Source organism: Saccopteryx leptura, chromosome 3 (assembly GCF_036850995.1).
Source record: "Saccopteryx leptura isolate mSacLep1 chromosome 3, mSacLep1_pri_phased_curated, whole genome shotgun sequence".
Classification (NCBI taxonomy): Eukaryota; Metazoa; Chordata; class Mammalia; order Chiroptera; family Emballonuridae; genus Saccopteryx; species Saccopteryx leptura.
In genome coordinates, this window is record NC_089505.1 from 310988328 (window position 1) to 311008881 (window position 20554).

Genomic DNA, 20554 nt, shown 5'->3' on the forward strand with positions numbered 1-20554 from the left:
CTGATAGCAGAAACCCTTGCTATTTTTTCTTACTTGAGAGAGAAGGCAGATAAAAGAATAGTCACATTTTCTCTTTCTGTGAATTCATAGGAACTTCTTATATGGAAATGTGAGCTTTGTCTGACAGAGATTTAGACTATGGAAGTAAAGAAAGAAATTCACAGCTCCTTTAGCTGCTGTAACCATTTCCAGAATAAAATCTGATATATTTATATGTGTACATATAGATATAAAGACATATATATGTATGTACATATGTATATAGTTCATTACATGTAGATATCTGACAAAGCACCATTTGCTATATTGTAATCCCCTCTATGTTCATTGTCTAGTACCATGCAAGTTGCAAAGTGAATGGAAATTAGTTGTTTATGGGTACTCACCAGACACTGAAGTACACAGTTGGGTGTAGCAGCTGTTATTTTCTGGCAAAGATCAAACCATTTGGAATGCTACAGAATGAGAAGCTTTCCGTTACCTGGTGGCACTTACTCCAAGGGAGCAGAGACCTTTTGCACTGGCTTTCATCTGCAACTCCAGGAATTCATTCATTTTTTTCTTACTCAGCAATGTCTAGTTTCTACTCACAACAAGGAAAATCTATTGATAGACCGATTGTATTGCTCCTACAGTGTCTTGGGAGGCAAGTGTTTATGTAATATGGTAGCAAGACGATGGGCAGAAGTAGCTCCTTTTTAAGATTTTTCTGTAGTCTTCTGTTTAACCTGAACTGAGTCATTGTTATATAGAAAAAAATATTAGCCCATACAAGAGGAATTAGCATTTTATTCTGGGTATCTGGGAATGTGGTCACACTCCAGGGATTGCAAAAGAAAGGTAAAATTGAAAGGGAAAGCACAACTGTTTCAATTACTTTGGATCCCGCAGTGTCAAAGTTACGATACTCTTTGTTGCTCAATAGGTAGAATTGATTTTAAGCTTTTTAAACTCAAGTTCTCCTTATAAAACAGAAACAGAAAATTGCTTCTTTGTGGGACACAGAAGACTTGATAAAAGATGGTGTAGTTTCATATGAGTTTCTACTTGTCACCCTTTTACAATAGCTGTGTGTCTACCTCCACATCTTCACCTATACCAGAGCTTTTGAGACACCGGGGCCCCACCTACAAGATAATCTTAAAGGATAACATCTCATGGATTTCCATGGGTCTGTTATCTTTGGATTACTTTATTTATTCACACACACAATCACACCCACCCAATTGCCCTTGAATCAGGTGATAGTTGAATTCTGCTCTTGATTTAGTCATGAGAGTTAATGAACTCCCAGAAAATCAGTACCTAACTTTATTGTCTTTTCAAGAGTATCAGCAAAGCTGATTTCTGAATTTATTCCATTAACTATTTTGCAGAAGCTGAAGAGCTTGTCCCACCTTCTGGGTAGTCAAAAGGATGTTTGTATTTGCTCAAACTACTATGATATACTTCCTTATTTATTTAATTTTTCTCAACACAGCCACCAAAATGGAGGAAAGAACAGAAAAGCTGTCCTGTTCAGAAAATAGCACTTCATTGTCTACCACAGAACAGCTATTCCAAGAAACCCTAAAATGTAACTCAGTTCAATTACTTTTTTCTGAGTACCTACAGAGTAACCCAGTATTACACGAGATTATCAAATACCCAATGTCTAGGGCAGGGGTCCCCAATCTACGGCCCACGGGCCGCATGTGGCCCCCTGAGGCCATTTATCCTGCCCCCGCCACACTTCTGGAAGGGGCACCTCTTTCACTGGTGGTCAGTGAGAGGAGCATAGTTCCCATTGAAATACTGGTCAGTTTGTTGATTTAAATTTACTTGTTCTTTATTTTAAATATTGTATTTGTTCCCATTTTGTTTTTTTACTTTAAAATAAGATATGTGCAGTGTGCATAGGGATTTGTTCATAGTTTTTTTTATAGTCCGGTCCTCCAACGGTCTGAGGGACAGTGAACTGGCCCCCTGTGTAAAAAGTTTGGGGACCCCTGGTCTAGGGAATGTGACAAACCATTTTTGCCCTGTTTTGAGCTATTTCAGTACTTAAAGTATAAACAGGACACTCAAAAATTAATCTTTCTCTTACAAAATGTTATCATTTCTCTAGCTATATGTGGTAGTTAGATCTCTCTTCATCTGATTTATAGGTGGCTCCTTTAATGGAAATTTTGTTAGCTGCTAATTGGCAACTTTAAAAAAAGTATTCAAGGATGTTCACTTTTTCTGTATTCTTTTTTATTCTGTTTAATAACTTGAGTAGCGACTTTCAGAAATTTTTAAAGATTTTTAAGTGGCCTCATGTAATGTTATATGCAAAAAAAATCAATCAATCTATTGTCTTCATACAATATACACTAAAAATTGATAAAAATTCTTAGTTATTTGAATTCAGATGTGAATTTCACAAAGGATTTTTATTTTGTTTCTTTTTCCTTTTTTTCATTTAATTTCAGAACTTAATATTTTGGTTAAAGACCTTAACATTTTTATTTCTCTATGTAAATAATTAATTAAAAAGTATAAACAGACATAGCACTCTTGTATAAAATGTCATTCTAAATTAAAAAGGATCAGCAAAGTCAATTTTAATATAATCACTTAAATAATTGTTTTAAATCCATTAAAATTATTTCTACTCATAACAATAATAGAAGGTAGTAAAGCAAAATACATTCAATTAAGTTAATTTTTAGACAAAATCAAAAGATTGTATACTTCTGACATCCATCTTGTTTGACCCAAATAGTAAAAAAATGGGGAAAGGCCTCTAGATGGTCTTCTTTTGTTATAAAAAGAAGGTTTTGATTTGCCGTGGGGTCTAAACATAATGGGCCATATTCATACCCTATAGGCTCTTTCCCATAGCTGTATGATGGAGAGCATAAATTTGATCCTTTCAAAAAGATCCATGGCCCTGGTTGGTTGGCTCAGCAGTAGAGCATCAGCCTGGTGTGTGGAAATCCCAGGTTCAATTCCCGGCCAGAGCACATAGGAGAAGCACCCATCTGCTTCTCTACCCTTCCCCCTCTCCTTTCTCTCTATAGCTCTCTTCCCCTCCTGTAGCCAAGGCTCCATTGGAGCAAAGTTGTCCCAGACACTTAGGATGGCTCCATGGACTCTGCTTCAGGGGTTAGAATGGCTCTAGTTGCAATGCAGCAATGTCCCAGATGGGCAGAGCATCACCCCCTGGTGGGTATGCCAAGTGGATCCCTGTTGGGCACATGCAGGAGTCCGTATCTATGCCTCCTAGCTTCTCACTTCAGAAAAAAAAAAAATAGATCCATAGGAAATTTAGATTTTTTTAGTTCAAGAGCACCATGAGTTTATTTTGTTGTTTTATGTTGCATTAGTAATGTTTTGACTTTTATTTTTAGTTTGTAGTTTAGCTAAGTAAGAAAAAAGAAGGTGCCAATTTAATAAAACTTTATTTTAGTGAGTAAAACACCCCTAAATCACTTGTTTTTACAGTTTTAGGTTCTCAGTTTTTTAGAATATTTTCAAAAGATAAATAAGAGTTCACTAATAAAGTCTTTAGATTCCAAATTGTATAACTTGGAGTCAAACTGTATATATATATTGTGATCATTTAAAAAATATACATTGCTAGTCAGAATTACTCAACAGAAAACTTTTTTTCCTGTTGAAAATAACTACTTTTTAAAATATTTACATTGGACTTCCCGCATTTCATGTGAGAGAAATTAATGTCAATTGGTGAAATTTAAGAAAGTTACAAGAAAGACATGGGACTTGATATTGGCCCTCTAGGATATGCAAAACTTTGAGAAATGGACTCAATGAAGATAGTATTAAATTGTGAAGCACATTAAATGATACTTATGACATATGATTAGGTATTAATTTCAGGGCACTTAAAATAAATGCAAAACCTTGGTGGAAAAAGATATTTTGTGTTGTATAGGAGTGGAATGGGTATAATTCAACAATAGTAACTTTAAACATTTGTTTATTAGATGCCCTCTAAAAAACTGAGCACTTTTAATGCAGTATCTCATTTAATCCTTAAACTAAAATGAAAGTCTTAAAAAAGTCCAGAAATGCATAACTATTTAGCTGGACATCAGGACCTGCCTATATCCACTGTGTTCCAGAAGTATTTTACTTAGACTCACTCTTTTTTTTTTTTTTTTGTATTTTTCTGAAGCTAGAAACCGGGAGAGACAGTCAGACAGACTCCCGCATGCGCCCGACCGGGATCCACCCGGCACGCCCACCAGGGGGCATGCTCTGCCCACCAGGGGGCGATGCTCTGCCCCTCCGGGGCGTTGCTTTGCCGCGACCGGAGCCACTCTAGCGCCTGGGGCAGAGGCCAAGGAGCCATCCCCAGCGCCCGGGCCATCTTTGCTCCAATGGAGCCTCGGCTGTGGGAGGGGAAGAGAGAGACAGAGAGGAAGGAGAGGGGGAGGGGTGGAGAAGCAGATGGGCGCTTCTCCTGTGTGCCCTGGCTGGGAATCGAACCCGGGACTTTTACACGCCAGGCTGACGTTCTACCACTGAGCCAACCAGCCAGGGCAAATAGACTCACTCTTTATCAAATGACTTATATGGCCTCATATTATTTTTTTTAAGATATTTATTTATTCATTTGAGAGAGAAGAGAGACAAGGGGAAGGAGCAGAAATATCAACTCTCATATGTGCCTTGACCAGGCAAGCCCAGGGTTTTGAACCAGCGACCTCAGTGTTCCAGGTTGACACTTAATCCACTGTGCCACCACAGGTCAGGGCCTCATATCATCTTAAACTGAATTTGTGAATTGAAGAAGGAACGCTGGATGTTCAGACATCTGGTTAGACCCCACATCCTGGTTGGACCTGCTTCTAGCTAGCTATATTACAGCAACAATGTTAACTTCTTTCTTTCATCCCAGATTGAGATAAAAAGAGCCTATGAAAGTCCTAGGATGTGCCTTGGGGAGTTTCTCCAGGTTTTGCCCTCTATACTCCATTTTAGAAATGCCCCTTCTGGCCAGGTAGCTATCCCGTTTGTCTCCACAGGGATTTTTCTCTTTGTTTAACCCATTCCAATTGATAATATTCCCTCTAAACTTTTGGTGACCTTTATTTTCAAAACTCTGCCTCCCCCACTCTGTCCTGCTTCTGCTCCTGCTTCTAAGCACCTGGGACACCAGATTTCTCAACACCCATGTGCCTGGGATGTGTAATCAGACAGATGGGCATCAACCCGAGGAATGAAAAAGAGGCCATAAAATGAGAGCTGTGTTAGTGGAAAAACTACTGTTTCATATTGGTTGGAAATCATGAAATCATGATAGGTGAAAAGGCTTAGTGTGAAATAAAACCCCCAAACAGACAAAAGCCGTCACATGGAATCCTTGAAGGCTCATTTAGCTAAAAATGTCAGACTAGGTTTGTTTGTTTGTTTTTGGTAAGGAATGGGAAAGTATTTAATGTATTTAATCAACAAAGTAACATACTCTAGATTTTTCATTATGAAGGTTAATTTAGTGGTTACAAATAAAACAGATTGGCTAGTGAAGACGTTTATACATTAGTTAATGGAACTGAGTCTGGAGTTATGGAATTAGGAAGGCAAAGAGAAAGAAATATGAGAAAACAATTTTGGAAGTGAAATCAATAGGTTATTATGACTGATTAAAAGTGGAACCAAGGAAGGGGTAGCAATGATGTAATCACATCTCCAAGAAATGCTGGATAACAATAGATACCTTTGAGACTCAGTGGATGAGAGTGTCAATGATAAATATAAGAGTCAAGAGAAGGAAGTGTTTTTACACCCATGGGAGGTGATGTGGAGTGGTAGAAACTACAATTTTTGGAGTTAGAAGCTGTAAGTGGTATACCATCTTGGACAAAGTATCCTCTGTGAATTTATTTTTCTCAGATAAAACTTTTCTTACAGCCTGTACTGTGGTGGTGCAGTGGATAAGGTGTCCACTTGGAATGCTGAGATCACTGGTTTGAAACCCTGGGTTTGCCTGGTCAAGGCACATATGGGAGTTGATGCTTCCTGCTCTTCCCCTGCTCCCCTCTCTCTCTCCTCTCTAAAATGAATAAATAAAATCTAAAAAATATTTTAAAAAACCCCAAAAAACAAAACTTATCTTGCAGACTAGTTAAATGAATTATGTGTAATATTTATGGAAGTTTCTAATCCAAAGTTGGTGCTTAATACAAGTTTGTTTAGAATTGAGGCTGTGTTGAAAGGGGACTTAATCCTAGTTAACCCTAGCTCAGTCACCCTTCCAGTGTTTAAAGATATTCCCGTTTTTTTTTTTTCTTTCTTTCTTTTTTTTTTTTTTTTACAGAAACAGAGAGGGAGTCAAAGAGAGGGATAGATAGGGACAGACAGACAGGAACGAACAGAGATGAGTAGCATCAATCATTAGTTTTTCATTGTGACACCTTAGTTGTTCATTGATTGCTTTCTCATATGTGCCTTGACCATGGGCATTCAGCAGACCGAGTAACCCCTTGCTCAAGCCAGCAACCTTGGGTTCAAGCTGGTGAGCTTTGCTCAAACCAGATGAGCCTGCGCTCAAGCTGGCGACCTTGAGATCTCGAACCTGGGTCCTTCACATCCCAGTCTGACGCTCTATACACTGCGCCACCGCCTGGTCAGGCAAGATGTTCCCATTTTTCACCAAGGTCATTGTGCTCATACCTGGACCCCTCCAGATACAAGGAGCCCCTCCCTTTCTAAGATAATTCATTTTGTCTATAGACAGTCCTAAATTTAAGAAATCTTTAGTACACTGTGCAAAGTGTCTTCCTAAAGCCTCTATTTTCACAAGAACTTCTTCAGCATTTTTTGGTCCCCATGAAATTAGTATTGGATTGATTGTGGGCAGAAAAGGAATTTGTGTTTTAAAGGTTTTTCTAAGTGATTCTGATGAGGAGATTCTTTGATAAACATTACCTAAAACTTCACTCAGTTATTTTGATCACTAAGTACTATAGAGAATAAAACAATTATGCTTTAAGAAAACGCTGTTATGTTTCTAATTGCTGTCTTCTCCAAGTATAATAGGAAATTATATGGGTAAAAGTGCTTTAGAAAATTAAAGAAGCATGTAAACTAACTTTAAACCTAATCTTGAGAGAAAAGAATGTTTTCTTAAGACAGTGATGAAACTACAAATAGTAATTTTTATCATAAGAGCTAATATTATCAGATTTCTATACGCTCTTCCTATTGCATGCCTTATTCTATCTAATATTTATATTTTATTTTCCCATTGTACAATTGAAGCTTAGAAAGGTTAAGTAACTTTCCCAGAGTTATAAAGTGGCATGGCCAATTTGTTTCTTTCTTTTCATTAACAGAGAGGCAGGGAGGCAGGCAGGCAGACAGACAGACTCCCAAATGCACCCGGACGGGGATCCACTCAGCAAGCCCCATACAGGACAATGCTCTGCCCATCTAGGACCACTGTTTTGTTCCTTGGTGACTGAGCTATTTTAGCACCTGAGACAAGACCATGGGGCCATCCTCAGTGCCCTGGGCCAACTTACTCAAACCTTTCGAGCCATGACTACTGGAGAGGGAGAGAGAGAGAGAGAGAGAGAGAGAGAGAGAGAGAGAGAAGGGGGAGGGGTAGAGAAGCAGATGGTTGCTTCTCCTGTGTTTCCTGACCAGGAAATGAACCTGGGACTTCTACATTCCTGGCTGACATTCTACCACTGAGCCAAGCAGCCATGGCTGACACAGCCAATTTTAAACACCACATTTTATTTCCCTATATAAAACTTAAAAATATATATTTTCTTTTTTTAGCCAAAAAAAATGACTTCAAGGAAATTTATGGATGTGGTACCACAAGAGAGACATATCCACATTTAAAAGTAAGCACAAATATTTTATCTACTAATGTATTTTTTGTTCATTATACATCTATTAATTTGCATGTTATTGTTATCATGTTATCAGAAGTGCTTAAATAGCAACAAAATAATTGACTCCAAATAAGTAGTTATATGTGTTTGTTTTGTTTTTTCTGGAAAGTTTTCTATGACTTTAGTTCCATAGAGAAGTCTGTATGGTAAGCCAGGTATTGAAAATTCAGAGGGAATGTGAATATAGATTGAGAAAAGGGAAGAGTAGGGCATTAAGAACTCATTTTCTCTGTTACACAATTTTGTTCAGAGATTACTGTGATTGTTCTTTACATATGAGGTCTGAACCAATGCATCTGAATCTACCAAGAGTTGTTCTACATAGTGAAAATTTTATAATATATGAGTACTGGTAGTTATCTACTTATAATGGTTCTTTCTTCTCCTCCTCCTCCTAACCTCCTCCTCCTCTTCCCACCCTCCTCCTCCTCCTTCTTTTCTTCTTCTCCCTCTTCCTTTCCTTTTCCTTCCTTCCTTCCTCCCTTCCTTCCTCCCTCCCTCCCTCCCTCCCTCCCTCCCTCCCTCCCTCCCTCCCTCCTTCCCTCCCTCCCTCCCTCCCTCCCTCCCTCCTTTCTTTCTTTCTTTCTTTCTTTCTTTCTTTCTTTCTTTCTTTCTTTCTTTCTTTCTTTCTTTCTTTCTTTCTTCTTTCTTTCTAAGACTCATACAATTTAATGACCTGAGTTCTAATTTTTTCAAGACTAAAATAGTTCTTTTTTGGTAGTTCTTATCCTGGAAAAAAAAAAAAAAAAAAAAGGGAACACATAGACCTGGCTTTTCTTAACCAATGTTTCTCAGCCTTAGATGAAATATAACATCATTTGAAGAAGCCCAACTACTATTGATGCTCAGATTTTACTGTAGACCTATTATAATTATAGGATCTTTGGTGTAGAATCAGGGTGTGATGTATTGTAAAGTTTCCAAGTGATTCTAATGTGCACCAGAGTTGAGAACTGTAATTTAAGTTCATGTTTGGAATCAAGCACAAAATTGGAGCCTATACTCAGTCATTTGTGAAAAAACAAGAATAAGAACAGAAACAAAATTGAACTCTTAATATCTGTAATGATGAAGAGAACTATTGGCTATTGAAAGCTAAACTGAAATCTTTGTGTGGATCAATCTAAATTTATAAAACATATGAAAAGAAATTTTTTTTAGGAGAAATAGAAATGATTATTAGAGAAATTAAAATGATACTCAGATAAGCTTTATACTCTAAGGATAAAATTATAATTATTCAAATACCACCTGGGTAAAATCTAACTTTTTAATACCTTCAAAATAAAATATCAGAGTTAATTATAATCCTTAAAATTAAAATTTAATTCTTAAAAAGTCAAAATTGTATTTAATGTTACAATTTTTATCAATCCTCTACTTCCAAACAGAACAATTGCTTTTTATGTTTGCAAATTTCCTAGAAACTTTTACTGTGGATATTTTTACTGAAATAACAACATGGTTATTGCCCAAAGCCACATATCCTGAGAAACTGGAAAATTGAAGTGCAAACAAATAAAAAAGACATTATATTTTCGACTAATTCCTTCAGTTCATATTTTCTTTGACATGTAGAGTACTGGTCTCAACATATAATTTATTTAGCCTTAATTAAAAGGAGAATGTTTTGATTTTTCAAATACTTGATTCTTTGATAAATAATAGATTGCCTGTAGAAGTTGTTTTAGAGTCTTAGTTGAATGTTATTATATCTTTTTCACATGTCACCAAGGTTTACTTGAACAGAATATAAGTGTATGAGCTCTCAGGAAACAAAGCCTAAATCATCTTAACATGCCAGTGGTATACCTAATGACCACTGAATAGACACACAGCCTGGGGTTGCTTTGATTATAGGGGTTCCAAGGAGTACCCATGATTGACCCCCACAAGGCTAAGGGCCATCTCACTGCTGCAGGCATTTATTGTGATATACTTTGTAAGTGGTCTCAACAGGACACTGTGAAACTAAAAATTGTGTTACTTAGACATTCTTTTACCAGTAGTGATTTCTCGTTTTAGTGTTGTTATAAAAACCCTTTACTGTTCCTATTGTCTTTTTCTCACTTAAATTCTTACCTTGTGATTTACTTATTCCTCATTCTTTTTCAAGGAAACATGGTTGATGCAATTTATTTCCTAATTGTGAAACTGTTCTCTTTTTCGCATAGTTCTTTCCTTTTTCCTTTGCATTCCTTTCCTTCCTTCCTTCCTTCCTTCCTTCCTTCCTTCCTTCCTTCCTTCCTTCCTTCCTTCCTTCCTTCCTTCCTTCCTTCCTTCCTTCATTTACTTCTCCCTTCTACCTTCCCTTTCTCTCCTTTAATAATCACAATAGCTAACCATAATCAAAATATAACTTAGTCAAGAAGTATCTATTTAATGCCATAAGTCCACAGTAATAACAATTATCAGGAGTTGTTTTAAAGGACATAAATTGAGCTATTAGTTCAGAGTATTTGAGCTTCTTACTTTTATTCTGGTATCTGGCTTTTATATTTTTTTGCATCATTTTACAAGGTTTTTATAAAGTCATCCCTTTGTGGACATGTAGCACTTTGTTGCATCTTTTGGAATTTTTATTGATTTGCAGTTCCTTTATCTTGGGACACATCCTCAGTTACCTTGAATGATATATTTGGTGTGTGTTAGCATTCCTTTTATTGTTTGCTATATATGTTCTCTTTGACATTTTGATTTTTCAGTCTTCATTTGAAGGTTTTATTTTGAGTTCTCAATGCAAAAGTTTCCAACACTTATGCCTGAATACTTTTCAGTGAGGTTCAGTTTTTAAAATAAAATGATTTATAATTGGATTGTCCTTCCCTTAATTGATAATATTTGATAGTGTTTCCAAAGCATGTGACTGGCAGTGTATTTCTCTTTATATGTCTGATGATCCAGATTTGCTCCTTTCTCTAATACAGTAAACTGCCCATCTTAGCTTTGAATCTGTTCGTAAAGTCAGATGTATTTTCTATTTCACGGGTTTGTTTTAATTTAAATGGTATAATGTACGATGATATTTTGTTAACTGTAAAGCATTGTGCAAAAAGAAAAGGATTATTATAACCTGATTTTTATCTTAACTGACGTATATCTTAAAGTTAAGATTTAAAAAAATACCAGTTTAGTAATTATAGCATTCAATGAAACAAAAGAAAAGAAAGAAAACGGTCTCTAAAGAGTCAAAATAGGAGACCAGTAAATAGTACAGTGTGAGACACTATTGAGGAAAGACAAAGGCAGGGGTCCCCAAACTACGGCTCACGGCTGCATGCGGCCCCCTGAGGCCATTTATCCAGCCCCTGCCGCACTTCCGGAAGGGGCACCTCTTTCACTGGTGGTCAGTGAGAGGAGCACAGGATGCATCTGTGTCCTGTGCTCCTGGAGTACTGTATGTGGCGGTGTCGCTCACATACAGTTTCTGCTTCCCGTGACGCAGGAGGCACACATCACAGCTCCGGAAGCATATCATATCACTTGTTACGGCTAGCAGTGACAAATATGGAACCAGACATTAACCATCTCATTAGCCAAAAGCAGGCCTATAGTTCCCATTGAAATACTGGTTAGTTTGTTGATTTAAATTTACTTGTTCTTTATTTTAAATATTGTATTTTTTCCCATTTTGTTTTTTTACTTTAAAATAAGATATGTGCAGTGTGCATAGGGATTTGTTCATAGTTTTTTTATAGTCTGGCCCTCCTATGGTCTGATGGATAGTGAACTGGCCCCCTGTGTAAAAAGTTTGGGGACTCCTGGACAAAGGAATTTGAAAGTTATTCAGCGGTATAGTCTGTGATGATAAAAAATTCATCATAAAAACTGGAGAAGAAAGTAATATGTGTTGTTCAAAGGAATATTTCTTAACTAGAGAGAGAGAGATAATAGAGGATATGGAGATAGATGGAACAGAAATAAATAGAGGAGTTAGTAACAAATTGATGCTACCCCTAGACACGTATATCCATGAAAACAAATAACCTTATTCTGAAATGAAAGCTTTTACCTGAACTCTAATTTTATCTTATTAAAGTTATATCTTTAGCACATTTTTGGAGATATAGTGGGCTGGCTGGATTTTAGACTACCACAATAAATTGAATATTGCAATAAAGCAAATTATACAAATTTTTAGGTTTCCCAGTGCATATAAAAGTGATGTTTATACTGTAATCTACTAAATGTGCAATAGTATTATATCAAACAAATAAAATAAACATACCTTAATTAAAAATATTTTATTTATAAAAGATTCTCACCATTATCTGAGCCTGCAGTGAGTTGTAATCTTCTTGCTGGTGAAGGGTCCTACCTTGATGCTGATGGTTGCTGACTGACTGATCAAAGTGATGGCTGCTAAAGGTTGGGGTGGCACTCTAATAATAAGACAATAAAGTTTGCTGCATTGATTCACTCTGCCTTTCAGGGCATATTTTTCTGTAGCTTGTGATTCTACTTTATAGCATTTTACCTTCAATATACCATCTTTCAAAATTGGAGTCAGTCTCTCAAATTCTGTCACTGCTTTATCAACTAAGTTTATATAATATTCTAAATCATTTGTTGTCATTTCAACAATCTTCACAGCATCTTCACCAGGAATAGATTCCATTGCAAGGAACCACTTCCTTTGCTCATCTGTAAGAAAAATTTTTATCTGTAAAGGTTTGATCATGGGATTGTAGCAATTCAGTCACATCTTTAGGCTCCACTTCTAACTCTAGTTCTCTGGCTGTTTCCACCACATCTGAAGTTACTTCCTCAACTGAAGTCTTGAGACTTTCAGTGATGCCTACGGTTGGATTCAACTTCTTCTAAACTCCTGTTAACATCGGTATGTTGACATCTTCCATGAATCATAAATGTTCATAAAGTCATCTAGAGTAATAATTATTTCCAGAGGTTTTCAATTGGCTTTTCTCAGACCCATCAGAGGAATTATAATCTATAGCAGCTATAGCCTTATAAAATTCATTTTTTTAAATAATGAGACTTGAAAGTTGAAATTACTCCTTGATCCAAAGGCTATGGAATGGATGTTGTGTTAGCAGTCATGAAACAAACATTAATCTTATTGTCCATCTCCATCAGAGCTCTTGGGTGTCCAGGTCCATTGTCAATGGGCAGTAATATTGTTAAAGGATTTTTTTTCCTGCACAGTAAGTCTCAACAGAGGACTTAAAATATCAATGAATCATGTTTTAAACATATGTACTTTCATCCAGGCTTTGCTGTTCCATTTATAGAGCACAAGCAGAGGTGATTTAGCATAATTCTTAAGAACCCTAAGATTTTTAGAATGGCAAATGAGCACAGGTTTCAACTTACAGTCACCAGCTGCATTAGCACCTAACAAGACAGTCAACCTGTCCTTTGAAGCTTTGAAGTGTGGTATTGGTTTCTTCTTTCTAGCTATAAAAGTCCTCATCTTCTTCAAATATAACACTGTTTCATCTACATTGAAAATTTATTGTTTTGTGTAATTACCTTCATTATTTTAGGTAGATATTCTGGAAAACCTGCTACACCTTCTATATTAGCACTTGCTGCTTCACCTTGCACTGTTATGTTATAGGAACAACTTTTTCTTTAAACCTTGTGAACACACATCTGCTATTTTCAAACAATTCTTCTGCAGCTTCAGCAACTCTCTCAGCCTTCATAGAATTAAAGAGAGTTAGAGCCTTTCTCTAAATTAGTATTTAGCTTAAGGGAATGTTGTGGCTGGTTTAATTTTTTATCCAGACCACTAAAAATTTCTTAATACCAGCTATAAAGCTATTTTGTCAAAGTTTTCATTTCTTCTTTCAAGTCTATCAGTTTATGCTTTGTACCATTTAGGGCTCTGTTAGGTGAGTCATATTTACAATTGCTATATCTTCTTGATGCGTTGGCCACTTTATCATTATATAATGTCATTCTGTGTTTCATAAAATTTTTGTTGTAAAGTCTCTTTTATCTGATATTAGTTTGCCCATTCCAAGTTTTCTTGGAACTATTTGCATAAATTGTCATTTTCTGTCTTTTTATTTCAACCTATTTGTGTTTTGGGGATCTAACCTAAATTTCTTGTGGACAACATATAGTTGGATCAATTTTTAAACCTATTCTCCCAATCTTTGCCTTTCTAATGGGAAATTTTAATCCATTTACACTTAGAGTTGTTATTAATAAGGAAAAACTTATACCATTGTGGTATCTGTTTTGCCTATGTCATTTTTTGTTGTTAATTCCTCACTTCCTCTAGCACTGCCTTCTTTTGTGATTAATTGAATTTTTTCTAGTGCTTCAGTTTAATTCTCTTTAGATTAATTTATAAAAAAATCTGACTTGAGTTAAAGCCTCATTGAAATTAGGTTTGAGTATACAAAATGTTTGCTAATACAGCTCTAACTTCCTTTTTTGTTGTTATTATAACAGATTATGTCATTGTACATTATTTGTCATTGTAGATTTGTAATTATTTTATGTAGTTGTATTTAAAATCATGTAGGAAAAAATGAAGTACAAACTAAAAAATAAAACAATATTGATTTTATGTTTCCCTATATAGTTACCTTTATGATCTTTATTTCTTTTAATGAATTCAGTTTGTCTAATGTCTTTTTATTTCAACCCAAAAGAAGCACATTAGCATTTCTCTGGAAAAGTCTATTGGTGGTGAACTCTTCCAGTTTTTGTTTACTTGGGGATAGCTTAATTCTTTATTTTTTTGAAGGATAGTTTTGCTAGATATAGAATTATTGTTTAATAGTCTTTTTCTTTTCCTTTCAGGACTTTAAATATATCATCATACTGTCTCCTAGCCTCCATGGTTTTTGATTAGAAGTCAGCTGTTAATCTAATTGAGGGTCCCTTGTACATAATGCATCTTTTCTCTCTTGCTGCTTTCCAGATTCTTTCTTTGTGTTTGGCTTTGATTGATTATAGTTCATCTTGGTGTGGATGCTTTTGAGTTTCTCCTACTTGGATTCATTGACCTTATTGAATATGTAGATTTATATATTTCATCATATTTGGGAAGTTTTCAGAAATTATTCTTCAAGTAATTTTTCCTTTTGTCTTGCCCTAATATTTACAATATGCCTATGATGATATGCTTTATGAGGTCCTACCTGTCTCTTAGGTTCTGTTTATTTTTTCTCATTCTTTTATCTTTCTGTTTCTCAGACTGACTTCAAATTTACTGATTACTTCCTTTACCTGCTAAAATCTGAAGTTGAACCTTTTTAGTAAAATATTTATTTCAGTTATTGTACTTTTCAGCTTTAGGATTTCTGGTTTGATTATTTCTTATAATTTATATCTATTATATTCTTCATTTGGTGAGATAGCGTTCACCTGGTTGTCTTTAGTTCTTTGTACATCATTTCTTCTAGCTCTTGAGTACACTTAAAATACTTGATTTAAAGTTTTTATTTATTAAGTCCAAAATCTGGGCTTCCTCAGGGGCAATTTCTATTTAATTTTTTCCTGTTTATGGGACATATTTTATTTGTATGCATTGTAATATTTTGTCAAAAACTAAACATTTTAAATATTATAATGTAATCAATCTAGAGATCAGATTTTTATTTCTTCCTATATCTTTTTTGTTGCTGCTTGTTAGAGTAGTTGCTATTTGTTTGTTTAGTAATTTTTCTGAACTAATTTTTAAAATTTTGTATTTTTTGTTTTGTGTGGCTACTGACCATTTTCATTTTGTTAGCTTAATAAACAGCTAGTGATTTGACAGAATTTTTCTTTAAAACTGAAATACAGCTCTCTTGTTCTTGTTTAATCATTCACCCCATTGTTGTACTGTTGATATTTGAATCTGGAGATCTGAAAAGCAGGGGAACTGATGGTGTAAATCTTAATTCTAGGGTAAGAGAAGTTAATGTGCCATGTCCCAGCTCACCAGAGAGGCGGGAAGAAAGAGACAGATTCCTCAAATTTCTTCTTCCTCCATTTATTGTTCTATTTAGGCCCTCAGTGAATCAGAGAAAGCCATTCCATATTGGAGAGGGCAATCTTTTATTGAGTCTACTATTTCAAATGCTAATCTTATACAGTAACACCCTCACAGGCATAACCAGAAATAATGTTTCATCTGGGTACTTTGTCCATTCATTTTGACATATAAAATTAACTATTGTACATGTCCACTCTCAACATATTCTTCTTGATTTTTTACCTACTTTATCTGGTGGTATAATCTAATATCTCATGACTCAAACCAGAAACCTGGTAAACTGGTCATGTGGAGCATCTAACTCTATGTGAGAAATATTTCTTTTTCAACATTGTCTTCCTTTTTATTTCTATCATTTGCCATACTCATGGCCCTTCTTAGTTATGTTTACCTGTCCTGCTCAATTGGCCCAGCTCTCCCTGCTTCCAGTAATTTCATGTTTCTATCATTTGTCCCATCTAAAACGTGTATGTGATCATATTATTCATCTGTGTCTCTCAGTGTTTCCCTGTCCTCTTCAGTAAAAGGATTACTATTTCTTCAACATACCTATAACTAATTTCCTTCAAATTAAAACTTATTCAGAGCCTGACCAGGCAGTGGTGCAATGGATAGAATGTCAGACTGGGATGCGGAGGACCCAGATTCAAGACCCCGAGGTCGCCAGCTTGAGCGTGGGCTCATCTGGCTTGAGCAAAAAGCTTACCAGCTTGGACCCAAGGTCTCTGGCTCCAGCAAGGAGTTACTCAGTCTGCTGAAGGCCTATGGTCAAGGCACATATGAGAAAGCAATCAATGAACAACTAAAGTGTCACAACAAAAAACTGATGATTGATGCTTCTCATCTCTCTCTGTTCCTGTCTGTCTGTCTCTATCTATCCCTCTCTCTGACTCTCTCTCTGTCTCTGTAAAAAAAATAAAAATAAATAAATAAATAAATAAATAAAACTTATTCAGAAATTCAAGAAAAATTAAAAAGACATGCTAATAAAGAAAATGTATATGAGCTCCATCATGTAGTTTTTAAACATGCAACAGCTTTAAATAATGCTTTAACAAAATGAACTTTTAAAGCTTGATGGTACCTCAAATATCTGTTTTGCACCAAATGGTGTTATTATTTTTTCTTAATTTAAAGTAGACTTTTATTTTTCATTTAGTACTACAGAAAGAGAAAATGTAGATAATCCATTTTACTTCCCACACTAATCAGCCAAATGCATTACTTTCTTACTCTTCTCATTTCTTCGTTATCTTCAGAATAGTTCTTTAAAAAAATCTAATTATGATAAATCTAATTATAATAAGGTATTAAAAAATTGGTTTCTCTTAGTATTGCATCAAATATTATTAAAGACTACTGCATTCTATAGATTATTATAGACTTAATTTTTATTTATACAATTATAACTCATATAACTGATACATTAATCTAAACAAATCTAGTTTCTATTCCTGAAATTTATTGAATGATGTGATCTAAAACTGACTTTTCTTTTTTTTTCTTCTTTTCCAAATGATAGGAGAGCAGACCGAGACCCACCTGGCAATCCCTGTCAGGGACTGATGCTCTGCCCATCTGGGGCCATGCTTGTGATCAAGCTATTTTTAGTGCCTGTGGCAGAGGCTTCATGGATCCATCCTCAGTGCCTGAGCCAATGCAGTCAAAACAAACAAACAATGGCTGTAGGGTGGGAAGAGAGAGAGAAAGAAAGAGAGAGAGAAGGGAGGAGGGGTGGAGAAGCTGATGGTCTTTTCTCTTGTGTGCCCTGACCAAGAATTGAACCTGGGACATCCACATGCCAGGCTGATGCTCTATTACTGAGCCAACTGTCCAGGGCCTAAAACTGACTTTTCCACAGGACCAAAGTTTCATATGGGAATTCTGCTTTTGGAAAACTACCAGATGATTTTGCATACCATAAAATAAAAGAAATAGAGAAGAAAAGTAAAATAAAGACGGGCGAAAATAACATTTTCAAAAATAGACATCAATAATATGTCTCATAATTCCAGAACTAGATGTTTACTAAAAACAAAGCACCAACAAAACCACATGTGATTTTGGCTATTGAGTCACTAGGGAATGTTTATACTATTATCCTTAAAATTTGAACAAAAATGCTTATCTCCCACCCTTTCCATCAAATTTGTTCTTAATCTTCCTCATCATAGTAAAATACTCTATTATCCACTCAAATGTTCAAGGCAAAAGCCTACATATGATTTGTGAATCTCTCCTTTCCATCACTCCTAATATCTAATCTATCAGGAAATTCTCAGGGCTCTTTCTCCAAAAGATATCTTAAGTCCATTTATTTCTCTTCATCTCTATTGTTTCTCATAATCCATTATCTGTCATGTAGTTTCTTTTTATTTCTTCCTAAGTGTTCTTGGCACTTTCAATTTAGCCTATCAAGAATCTATTCTATATATCACAAAGAAGTACAAATGAGGTACAAATCAGATAATGTCACTCATCTGTTGAAAGCCATCCAAAGTGGTCCATCACTTCAATGAGATTCAAACTTCTTGCCACATTTTGCATGGTTCTGTATGATCTGGGTTTGACTTCTAACAATTTTATAATTTAATGTAACTTTAATTATCTTCTTAAAGATGCTGTCTTTAGGGCACTGGCCGATTGGCTCAGTGGTAGAGCGTTGGCCTGGCATGCAGGAGTTCCGGGTTCGATTTCTGGCCAGGGCACACAGGAGAAGCACCCATCTGCTTCTCCACCTGTAAAGCTAGTAGCCAGGGCCACTATCACAACCACCTGGCCCATGCAGGTTCACATTGGATTCAGACAGTCGGTAAAGAAACAACAGAGCCAAAAACTGGTGGGCCATCATCTTTAATTCTAGCTTGTACCTGGCGGGCAAGTAAAAACACACACTGGGCTCCAAAACCCACTCATTCAGTGCTCACAAAGCTACTGACTTATCCGAGTTTCCTAGAATCAAAGGTTTCTAGCTCACCAGACTTATTTACCTCTGTTCCCCATCTCCTTCCTTCTCCCTGCACAAACTCTGCACAAACTGGCTTCTCACTTAACACTCTGCCATCTTGGCTGCTTCTCCTGACCTCCTCCATGTGGCCTTTCTCTGCTCTCCTCTCTGCTCTCTTCTTAATATTAATCTCAGGAACCAAGCGAGCAAGCTCCCGCTCTGCCCCCATTTTATAGTGTAGAAATCAAAACCTTTAATCCAATATACAAAGTAAGGGAAGTCTCTAATACAAAGTCACTTCTCTGAGGCATGATGGGATTGCACCACCCCACATCAAAAAGGGTGGGAAAGGCTTAATCCTAAAACCAAGCCCCAGGCTACAAGGATCCTGCCTGCCCACAGCCCACCTTCAACACACATTAATATCACCTGGGTGACAGCTTCCACATAGGCAGCACCATTCTTAACAAAGTGAGCATAATATATTTTATCTGCCCAACACCACCTCACCCCCTCTCCTTCCTCTCTGTCTCTCTCTTCCCCTCCTGCAGCCAAGGCTCCATTGGAGCAATGTTGACCTGGGTGCTGAGGATGGCTCCATGGCCTCTGCCTCAGGCACTAGAATGGCTCTGGTTGCAACAGAGCAACGCCCCAGATGGGCAGAGCATCGCCCCCTGGTGGGCGTGCCAGGTGGATCCCGGTCAGGCACATGTGGGAGTCTGTCTGACTGCCTCCCCGTTTCCAACTTCAGAAAAATACAAAAAAAAAAAAAAAAAAAAAAAAAAAAAAAGGAAATAAAAAGATGCTGTCTTTAAAAGTTATCACATTGTAGGTTAGGACTTCAACTAATGAATTTTGAGGGAACAATTCAGTCTACAACATTGACTGCATTTGTAGATAGCATCCTTAAAGAGGTTATTCAGTTAAAAGGAGGTCAATTAGAGTAGGCCCTAATCCAATAGGCTTGGTATGTGTTGGGCAGATAAAATGTATTATGCTCACTTTGTTAAAGATAACACGAGGAGGCCGTCGCCCAGGTGATATTAATGTGTGTTGGGGTGGGCTAAAGGCAGGTAGAATCCTTGTAGCCTGAGGCTTGGTTTTGGGATTAAGCCTTTCCTACCCTTTTTGATGTAGGGCGGTACAATCCAATCATGCCTCAGAAAGTGACTTTGTATTAGAGGCTTCCCTATTATGTATATTGGATTAAGGGTTTGGATTTCTACACTATAAAATGGAGGCAGAACGGGACTTGGCGCTTGGTTCCTGAGGTTATCATTAGAGGAGAGAGCAGAGCAGAGAGCAGAAGGAGGCCACGTGGAGGAGGCCAGAAGAAGCAGCCAAGATGGCGGAGTGCTGAGTGAGATGCCAGTTTGTGTAGAGTTTGTATCTGGGATAAGGGAGGAGATGGGGAACTGAGGAGAAGAAGGCTGGTGAGCTAGAGCCCTTTGATTCTAGGAAACTCGGATAAGTCAGTGGCTTTGTGAGCACTGAGTGTCACTGGGTTTTGGAGCCCAGTGTGTATTTTTACTTGCCCGCCGGGTGCAAGGTAGGATTAAAGGCTATGGCCCATCAGCTTTTGGCTCCACTGTTTCTTTACCGACTGTCCGAATCCAATGCGAACCTGCATGGGCCGGGCGGCTGTGATGGTAGCCTTGGCCGTAACTGCTGGCTTTACAGTATGCTTACAAGAAGATAAGATTAGTATACAGTCATATACTGAGGGACGATAATGTAAAGACACTGGGA

General features: G+C 36.7%; 1 long non-coding RNA gene and 1 pseudogene across 2 annotated transcripts in view; one reads left to right on the forward strand and one right to left on the reverse strand.

Annotated features, from left to right (window-relative positions):
• LOC136398008 (uncharacterized) overlaps positions 1-20554 on the forward strand; it is a 387489-nt gene that overhangs the window by 144978 nt on the left and 221957 nt on the right. For both annotated transcript variants that reach the window (XR_010749962.1, XR_010749961.1), the window contains exon 2: positions 7780-7847. This is a non-coding gene — a long non-coding RNA (uncharacterized lncRNA). The remainder of the gene's footprint in view (positions 1-7779; positions 7848-20554) is intronic.
• Positions 12147-16296, reverse strand: LOC136397470 (tigger transposable element-derived protein 1-like; annotated as a pseudogene).